We start from the raw sequence: 9,721 nt of genomic DNA on the forward strand, positions 1-9,721 counted from the left end.
CCCATTAAAACCCATTAAAACCCATTAAAACCCATTAAAACCCATTAAAACCCATTAAAACCCATTAAAACCCATTAAAACCCATTAAAACCCATTAAAACCCATTAAAACCCATTAAAACCCATTAAAACCCATTAAAACCCATTAAAACCCATTAAAACCCATTAAAACCCATTAAAACCCATTAAAACCCATTAAAACCCATTAAAACCCATTAAAACCCATTAAAACCCATTAAAACCCATTAAAACCCATTAAAACCCATTAAAACCCATTAAAACCCATTAAAACCCATTAAAACCCATTAAAACCCATTAAAACCCATTAAAACCCATTAAAACCCATTAAAACCCATTAAAACCCATTAAAACCCATTAAAACCCATTAAAACCCATTAAAACCCATTAAAACCCATTAAAACCCATTAAAACCCATTAAAACCCATTAAAACCCATTAAAACCCATTAAAACCCATTAAAACCCATTAAAACCCATTAAAACCCATTAAAACCCATTAAAACCCATTAAAACCCATTAAAACCCATTAAAACCCATTAAAACCCATTAAAACCCATTAAAACCCATTAAAACCCATTAAAACCCATTAAAACCCATTAAAACCCATTAAAACCCATTAAAACCCATTAAAACCCATTAAAACCCATTAAAACCCATTAAAACCCATTAAAACCCATTAAAACCCATTAAAACCCATTAAAACCCATTAAAACCCATTAAAACCCATTAAAACCCATTAAAACCCATTAAAACCCATTAAAACCCATTAAAACCCATTAAAACCCATTAAAACCCATTAAAACCCATTAAAACCCATTAAAACCCATTAAAACCCATTAAAACCCATTAAAACCCATTAAAACCCATTAAAACCCATTAAAACCCATTAAAACCCATTAAAACCCATTAAAACCCATTAAAACCCATTAAAACCCATTAAAACCCATTAAAACCCATTAAAACCCATTAAAACCCATTAAAACCCATTAAAACCCATTAAAACCCATTAAAACCCATTAAAACCCATTAAAACCCATTAAAACCCATTAAAACCCATTAAAACCCATTAAAACCCATTAAAACCCATTAAAACCCATTAAAACCCATTAAAACCCATTAAAACCCATTAAAACCCATTAAAACCCATTAAAACCCATTAAAACCCATTAAAACCCATTAAAACCCATTAAAACCCATTAAAACCCATTAAAACCCATTAAAACCCATTAAAACCCATTAAAACCCATTAAAACCCATTAAAACCCATTAAAACCCATTAAAACCCATTAAAACCCATTAAAACCCATTAAAACCCATTAAAACCCATTAAAACCCATTAAAACCCATTAAAACCCATTAAAACCCATTAAAACCCATTAAAACCCATTAAAACCCATTAAAACCCATTAAAACCCATTAAAACCCATTAAAACCCATTAAAACCCATTAAAACCCATTAAAACCCATTAAAACCCATTAAAACCCATTAAAACCCATTAAAACCCATTAAAACCCATTAAAACCCATTAAAACCCATTAAAACCCATTAAAACCCATTAAAACCCATTAAAACCCATTAAAACCCATTAAAACCCATTAAAACCCATTAAAACCCATTAAAACCCATTAAAACCCATTAAAACCCATTAAAACCCATTAAAACCCATTAAAACCCATTAAAACCCATTAAAACCCATTAAAACCCATTAAAACCCATTAAAACCCATTAAAACCCATTAAAACCCATTAAAACCCATTAAAACCCATTAAAACCCATTAAAACCCATTAAAACCCATTAAAACCCATTAAAACCCATTAAAACCCATTAAAACCCATTAAAACCCATTAAAACCCATTAAAACCCATTAAAACCCATTAAAACCCATTAAAACCCATTAAAACCCATTAAAACCCATTAAAACCCATTAAAACCCATTAAAACCCATTAAAACCCATTAAAACCCATTAAAACCCATTAAAACCCATTAAAACCCATTAAAACCCATTAAAACCCATTAAAACCCATTAAAACCCATTAAAACCCATTAAAACCCATTAAAACCCATTAAAACCCATTAAAACCCATTAAAACCCATTAAAACCCATTAAAACCCATTAAAACCCATTAAAACCCATTAAAACCCATTAAAACCCATTAAAACCCATTAAAACCCATTAAAACCCATTAAAACCCATCTGCGACGGTCGGAGAGGAGGAGAACCACCGATGCGGTGCCTCCCACTCCCAATCCCTCCAACCGGCGCAGCAGGATACCATGGTCGATGGTATCGAAGCCGCTGAGAGGTCTAATAGGACCAGGGCAGAGGAATAACCCCTATCCTGGCCCTCCAGAGATCATCCACCAACGCGACCAAAGCCGTCTCAGTGCTGTAACGGGTGGAAGCGGACTGGAGCAGGTCCAGATAGACAGTTTCCTCCAGGTGCAGAAACTGATATGCCACCATACTCTCTACAACCTTCGCCGCATGAGCGGGTTGAGACCGACGATAGTTACCCAAAACAGCGGGTCAGGAAGGCTTCTTGAGGAGGGCCTCACCACCGCCTCTTTCAAGGCGGCGGAAGACTCCTCCAACAAGGAAGCACTCGTAAGCCCCTGGAGCCAGCCTCGTGTCACCTCCTGAGTGGCCAGCACCAGCCAGGAGGGCACGGGTCCAATAAACACGTGGTGGCATTCAATCTACCCAGCAACCTGTCCATGTCCTCGGAGTCACAGGGTCAAACTCATCCCAAACAACATCACCAAGACCGCCTCAGATACCCGTCTGAATCGCCACAATTTTGGTCCAGACCGTCCCTAAGCTGAGCGATTTTATCGTATAGATAACCGTTAAACTCCTCAGCACGTCCCTGTGGGTCATCCGCTCCCCTGGTGAAGGAGGCGGGTCACCGAACAGGGCAGCTGGGCGGTTATCTGCCGGCGCAATGAGGGAGGCGTAGGGCGCCTCCCTCAGTGCCACTAGGTAGGTCCTAGTATAGGATCTAACTAGTGTCCGATCAACCTCTGAGCGGCTGGACCTCCAGGAACTCTCTAGGCGTCTTCTCCGGCGTTTCATCCCCTCAGCTCCTCGGAGAACCAAGGGCGGTTGGGATCTGCGCCGGGTCAGAGGCCGCAAAGGCACGACACGGTCTAAGGCCCCGGCCGCAGCCCGTTCCCAGGCTGCAGCTAGTTCCTCTGCCGTGCCGTGAGCCAGACCCTCAGGAAGTGGCCCAAGCTCCGTCCTTCAAGCTTCATCTGCTGCTTCCTGTTTGTTAGGAACCTTAGAAGGTTTCACAATCTTAGCAACTTTAAGATATGTGGACTTTTCCACACATTAAAGTTTGGACTTTAAGATGTGTTCCCAGAATTCTCCAGCCAGGTTACGGGTTAGGGAATTCTGGACATTGAAATTCACACATCTTAAAGTTACCAAGACTGAGAAATGCTGCACATCACTGTTCAGAAATGGAACCTTTGAGTCAGTGAGAATTACTTCAGGCAAAGTAATATAGGTATAGGTATAGGCAAAGGTATATGAAGCCTTAAACTCTTTGGTTACTGTTTTAAATTGAAAAGAGGGAGACAAATCTCTTTTCTAAATTCAGTACAGCAAAAATTATCCAGGTTAATCTTTTGGTTCATTATGTATATATCCCATTTAATTATTAAAACATCAGCTAGTTTCATTTGTATATTCTGCATAGCATCAGGGGACGACTCTCACCCTGGTCATCACTTCTTTACCCTCCTACCATCAGGAAGGAGATATAGAAGTATAGCCAGTCGTACAAACAGGCTGAAGAACAGTTTTAATTTGTGGGCTGTAAGACTCCTGAATGAGAAAAAACTATGTAGTATGATGGACTGCAGGGCCGGCACAATGTGTAACGTGTTCACACTGGTGCAATAGGACTAGGTATTTTGTTAATATGATTTATTGGGTTAGGGATTTTCTGTCTTCACTGTGAGTTGTATTGTGTTGAGGGGGTGCACTGAGGGAGCTCAGCCAATCTCATTGCACATTTCTTCTTCAGATAAAACACTTTTGAGCTGTTATACCTTATCAGGAGTGTTAAACTGGCGGCCCGTGGGCCAGATGTGTTTTGCACAAGCCACGCCACCCCAGCTCCATGAAGGGAAAAAAGTCTCAAAACATCACATGATGGCAATGTGACGCAGCAAGTTTGACACTCGTGCCTTAAGTCAAGTTGAGTGGGTCATAATGTCTCTGATAATTGTTCAATCTTGTCATGTAGAAGTCCTTGCATATGCAAACCAAACCCACTGGTATGGACTCCAGAAGTTTTGAATACAGTGCTTGTGTTCTTGGAACTTCTAGTGTAGGTTACCTTCTCCTAGTGTAGAAGTTCTATTATTTGGTTCAATTTCTATTAACAGAATTACCATATTTTTCAGAGTATAAGACGCTCCAGACTATAAGACACACCTACCTTTTTTTGTTGAGGAAAAAAAGAAAAAGAAATCTGCCTCTGCCTCCCAGCAATTTTGTCTCAATGCAGCAAACAGCAAACAGTAAACAGCCTGCTTTACTTTCGTTTTCGTTTTCAGCATAGCTTGATTAGCACAAGAAAAAAAAAAAACTGCTCCCAGTAATTACCTCCTTGCAACAAGCAGCAGAGGCCTGTGGAAAACAGCTGAGAGCAAAACCGCTCAGAGTCGGGAGGCCGATCCAATCAACTTGTGCTAATTAGGCTGTGCTGAAACTGAAATGGTTTGTTTCTTTTTGCTGCTTGCTGCAAGGAGGTAAACTGCTGGGAGGCAGAGGCCAAAGGGTGGGGGCCAGTGGGTGGGCGGGGCTACATTCAGTAATAAGACGCACCTAAATTTTCACCCCCTTTTAGGAGGGGAGAAAGGTGCATCTTATACTCTGAAAAATACAGTACACGATTCATAATTGGCTACTTTAAATCAATTGTCCCATTGTGTCCACACCCATAACCCCTTTTTTTCTGTTATTCAGAACTTTTATCCTTAAAAGGTGTTTCATTCATTTACTCCATTAGCTTGGAAAGAGAACATGATAAATCATTTGGCCACTGAGACATTGTCCCAAGGGCCATAGTTATTGCAGTCTTCCTCTTTCTTTCTTTTTTTTTAAAAAAGTACTTTTCTATTTAATGATGACAAATCACTGAAAATCACGGGCATGAACTTTCATGACCTTAGTCAGAAAAAAAAGAAGAAAAGAACCATGTCACTGCATCAATGGTCAGTGTTACCATTCCTCATAATAAAACATGGATTACATTTTCTATTTTTATTGAAAATTATTTCCTCCCTTGCAAAATGCCACAGGCATCCTGACAAATTAAAATAAGCCCTAATATGCAATAGCGAATGAATAAATTCTGCCACTAGACCACAAGGGGTACTTCCCTACTGCTTTATTATTAGGGAATTGTAGTTGGTAGCCTTAAGGAAGAGAATCTTGCATAAGGTCAGAGATTTAACTAGTAGAAAATATGTCACCCTATTTAATGATAAATAAAATATTGGCGAGAGACAAGTCAGCCAACTTTCCATTATTTTCATAAAGATTGTTGTAAATGTCCTTTACAATCTGTGTCTTTCTTATGTTTCAAGAATTTTAGAAAACAAACTGGATGGTCCACAAATGAAGAATGGCTTAAATATAATAATAATGTCTTGTTCAATTAATTTGTTTGAATACCTCATAAGATAATTTCTTGAGAGTTGGGTAATTTAACATCCATAATATAGAAGTGACAAATAAGACAGAAAAGTATTATTATGAGGGATAAAATAACTGGAGTCAAAATAGATGTTATATAAATGGAATCAATGTCAAATGTGAAAATCATTATTAAAACAGAAGGGAAAATCTTTATTATTGACAAGGTAAACATTATAGGGGCTTCAATTGCAGAAACATTCTTAGAGAAATATCATCAAGAAAGCTTGTCTTTCCCGCATCCCAAAACTTCAGAATGTAAAGATATCTAAAGATAGAGTTTTGTGGATATTATATGTAATATAATAAGTTTACCATTGCCTGCTTTCTTGGGCAGAGAGAGAGAGAGAGAGAGAGAGAGAGAGGGAGAGGGAGAATAATTCGCCCCGTTACCCAGCTGGTTTTGAGCCTAAGGTGGGACTAAAATTCACATCTCCTGGTTTCTAGCCTGGAGCCTTAACCAAACTGGCTCTCATTAATTTTGGATAACAGAGTGGGTATGAATGAGTAACAAGTGTTATATCTGCAATGTTGAAATTGTTCTGGAAATTAATTGGAAGCTTGTGATGAGGAGAATATGTAATTCAAACTTGTGCAAGTTTTATTAACAGCTTTAGGGAGCTACAATACATACTTTGCCATGACCCTAACCATGAAACTGATTGTAATATGTAATTGCAGTTAAAACATTTGCATGCTTTTTCGGGAACAAGTAACAAAAGAACCTGTCCACTTCCTCCTTATGGATCCAATTTGTCTTTTAAGACAAATTGCCACCATATCCATTTATATGACAGAGCACAGGTTTTCAGACAATTAAATAGATCTTTTTTTCCATCACATTTTCCATTTAGATCATTTAAGATCTGCAGAAAATTGCTGAGTTTTCTATGCTTTAAGATTCTTCTAGATCAAGGCTCTTTCTGTGGTGACTCCAACACTGGGCCTTCTGCTAAAAAATAATGGCTCATTAAGTCAGACCTAATTGTAAGTTCCGGGACGCGGTGGCAGTTGAAAGGTCAGCGGTTCGAATCCCTAGTGCCACATAATGGGGTGAGCTCCCATTACGTGTCCCAGCTTCTGCCAACCTAGCAGTTTGAAAGCACGTAAAAAATGCAAGTAGAAAAATAGGGACCACCTTTGGTGGGAAGGTAACAGCATTCCATGCGTCTTTGGCGTTTAGTCATGCTGGCCACATGACCATGGCGATGTCTTCGTACAGCGCTGGCTCTTTGGCTTTGAAACAGAGATGAGCACCGCCACCTAAAGTTGGGAACAACTAGCACATAGGTGCAAGGGGAACCTTTACCTTTAAATGTAAGTTCTGAAAAGCATTTTGCAGTATGCTGAGTTTCAATGGGCGATCACATATTTTTCCATAGAATGATCAAGTGGTGTGAGTATTTAATATTACTGCTTAGAAAATCTTGATTTCACCTGGTCGCTTGCTGCTTTGACTGTTAAATACAATTTAAGCAATATAAAGACATAAAGCAAAATCTTGTAAAAGACCACCTAAATAAAGCATGGAATGGTTCTTCTTTAAGGTTCAGTAAGAATATGGAGCCATCAAATATCAAAGAAACAAAACTATTTGCATTTAAAAGGGGGATGTGTGAACAGTAAGAATAGAATTGTTAAGTCTGTACATTTTTTTTTATTATTATTAAGACATCACATCTTGAAGCTTCTAATCAAGGCAACATAAGGAGATTTGAAATCATTTCATCCTCCTAAGCCAAGGCAGCCTGTTCACTTATCATAAAAGGAAATAGCTTTTGTTCTGCAGTTCTACGCAATTGGCTTTCAATAATTACCTTTAATGCTTCTTTTCCCTATCTGGTTTACAGTAAAGATCATAGTGCGTGCACAATTTACATTTCTTTAAAATGTCCAATACTTTTATAACAGTCAGTAACTCTTTAGCTCTGTATTCATTGCATAGGTTATAGCTTTTGTGCCTCTGCCTGACTCTGCCAAGTCAATGGTTCATCACATTTGCACTTCCGTGACTATTGTTGTCTCTTCATGTGTGAAAGTAGTAAAGCCTATTTAGATTAAATTGCTCAAGATAATCATAGATTGGGGAAGGACAAATCACAACATTTCTGATGAAAGAAGACAGTTGTGGCTATTCAGAGCACAGATAGAAAATGCCATCCGTGTCAGTGTTAAGCTTCAGAAGAGAATTCGAAAGTCATCATTTTCAGCCTGGAATAAAAGCATGAAGAAGATCAAAAGGACAAAATGAAAACCATTAAAAGAAGGAGAATATGTTCCATAAACATGCCTGGTTTTTTTTTTTAAAAAAACTTATTTTTCATAAGTTTTGTTGCTTGCGACACAGAGAAAGGTAAATTTGAAATGGGGAAAAAAAACCCTTTCTAACAATAACCAAAACACAATTTGTTAATGCATTTTAAAGTACATTTCCAAAATATTTTTAGTCATTTCATGTACATCAAAGATTGAATACTAAAAATTATGACATATTTTCATGTAATTTTATGTATACTTGGAATAGTTTCAAAAGGTTATCTATAATCACCCACCAATGCTAATACATAAACAACCTGCATTTCCATGTAAGTGATGAGGAGAGGAGGGGAAGGGGGGGGACTTTTAGATTCATGAGATTTTTATATTTTCTTTCTTGAATTTGACTTGCAGTAAACATTATAAAATATTAATAATGTGAGGTGCCTCTAAAAATGCTGCATGGCCACCTTATTATTAGTAACAGGATTTTTTCCCCTTTGCAATAAAATTGTAGATTTAGGACAATTGAAATGAGGACAGAGATAAGCAAGCAATATGAAGTGGGGCGGGGGGGGGATCTTGAGCAGATGCAAATAAAAATAGGTGTTTGAAGATGTGTGCTCTTTGAACACTCTTAACTTTTTCTTGGTATGACAACAAAGAGAAAATAAACAGAAAAGGAGATTAATATCTAACACTATCACTTTCTTGTATTATTTTTAGCTTAACTACATAAATGCAGTGATATATGAATGGCCAGGTAACTTTAGGCTTATATCAGAACATTTTATTTAGCCAAAGGAATAGGGCAGGGGTAGTCAACCTTTTTATACCTACTACCAACTTTTGTATCTCTGTTAGTAGTAAAATGTTCTAACCACCCACCGGTTTCACAGTAATGTGCCATGTATCATCATCTGCGCATGCCTCTTGCACATTGTGATTTGGGTTTGTGGGGTGGGTGGGTGCCGGCTACCGGCTCTGCTTGTCTGTTACACCTGTGTGGTGTGGGGGGAGATGCGCGAGCTATTCTGGGATGAGTCTCTTTTGTTTGCAGTCGCATTATAGCGCCATTTAGTTTGACTTAGGTAACGTGAACTAAACTTATGCATGGGCAATACAAATAGTATATTTTCAGAAATTTAAATTGTCACGGGGAATTTTATGAAAATCTAATGAAACTGTTTTTAAATAATGCTATGATTTTTTTAAAAAAAGTCAATTAAATTAAAAAAAAAGGAAAGTGCTTCGGTATCGGACAAAACCCCTACTGCCCACCATGAAAGCTGGAACACCCACTAGTGGGCGGTAGGGACCAGGTTGACTACCACTGGAATAGTGGAATAGAATATTGAAGACTAATTTGGTATTTGTTAAATTAAATTTAAGAGCAGGTTTGGTGTAATAGTTCAAGGCACCAGACCACAAGATTGTAATTCTAGTTCTGCCTTAAGGACAAAGTCAACTGGATGATGTTGGGCCAGTCACTCTTTCTCAGGCCTGGGAAGACTCTAAGGATAAACTCCTTCCAAGAAATGCTTCCAAGAAACCTGCAGGGACTTGTTGGGGCAATTGCCAGAAGTCCAGACTGACTTAAAAGCACAAACAACAAATCCCCAACTAAAACTATATCCCTAATTAATTAGAATTTACTGTGGAATGTGTATGCTGCTAAAAAAAGAAAAAAGAACAAATCCATGATTAAAAACAACCATAACCCAAAATTTGGAA

Source organism: Ahaetulla prasina, chromosome 1 (assembly GCF_028640845.1).
Source record: "Ahaetulla prasina isolate Xishuangbanna chromosome 1, ASM2864084v1, whole genome shotgun sequence".
NCBI lineage: Eukaryota > Metazoa > Chordata > Lepidosauria > Squamata > Colubridae > Ahaetulla > Ahaetulla prasina.